The 761-nt window shown below is 41.1% G+C and overlaps 1 protein-coding gene across 1 annotated transcript in view; it reads right to left on the bottom strand.

Annotated features, from left to right (window-relative positions):
• Window positions 1–761, bottom strand: part of LOC119593542 (regulating synaptic membrane exocytosis protein 2-like) — a 102095-nt gene that overhangs the window by 99443 nt on the left and 1891 nt on the right. The gene's annotated exons all lie outside the window — the stretch shown is intronic.

Here is a 761-nt window from a genome sequence, read left to right as displayed (position 1 = left end):
GGATAGTGATATAAGTAGAAGCGTATGAGTAATAGAAACGAATCAGTAAAACGAGCTAAAAGAATCTTCAAGAGTAGCATTAACAAGAAAAACAGTAGCAGAACGAAATCTCAATAGCAGAAGGGACCAGCGAGGGGTGAGGCTGTTGCTAATGGCCATGATCAACAGCTGCAAGAAAGGATAAAATCACAATACTAAATAAGCATAATTACAATGGAAGCATTAGCAGTAACTTCACCTTGCAAAACACGCACATGATGAAAGACGGTAAGACAGTCACACCATTTGCTTCAGTGAGAGGAAGCTGAGGCAAGATTCAATCCTTCTTCCATAATTACACTATAGGATTTTGTCCAGAAGAACAGGATTTACAGGGAGCATTACAAGGAAATGTGGCTTTTCGTCTAAAGGTCTTCCGAACCTGTGACCTTGAGATTAATGGTTTCGTTTATCTAAATGCTAGGCTACCTTTTCTTTACTTGTCTCTGCCTCAGACAGATGCAAGACCTATGCAGTTGCATTGCAATGACCATAATTTCTCTTCTACTGGCTCACTGATGTTCCATTTCTTACAGCCAAAGGAATGGTATGAAGGGTTGGGGCATTAGCTTCCCTCAATGGCAACTACAAACAAGAATAAGGATTCACTCGTACGGAGTACCTGTTCAGTCCTTATACCTATTTACTTGCAGGAAAAACGTCTGAACTCTTGCTTGGTTTACTTCTTTCATACCCTCTGTGACCGTCTCGACGACCTCCTC

The sequence above is a fragment of the Penaeus monodon genome, chromosome 32, assembly GCF_015228065.2.
Source record: "Penaeus monodon isolate SGIC_2016 chromosome 32, NSTDA_Pmon_1, whole genome shotgun sequence".
Taxonomy (NCBI): domain Eukaryota; kingdom Metazoa; phylum Arthropoda; class Malacostraca; order Decapoda; family Penaeidae; genus Penaeus; species Penaeus monodon.
Note: the sequence above shows the minus strand (reverse complement) of the source record. Positions and strands in the feature narration are given on the sequence as shown.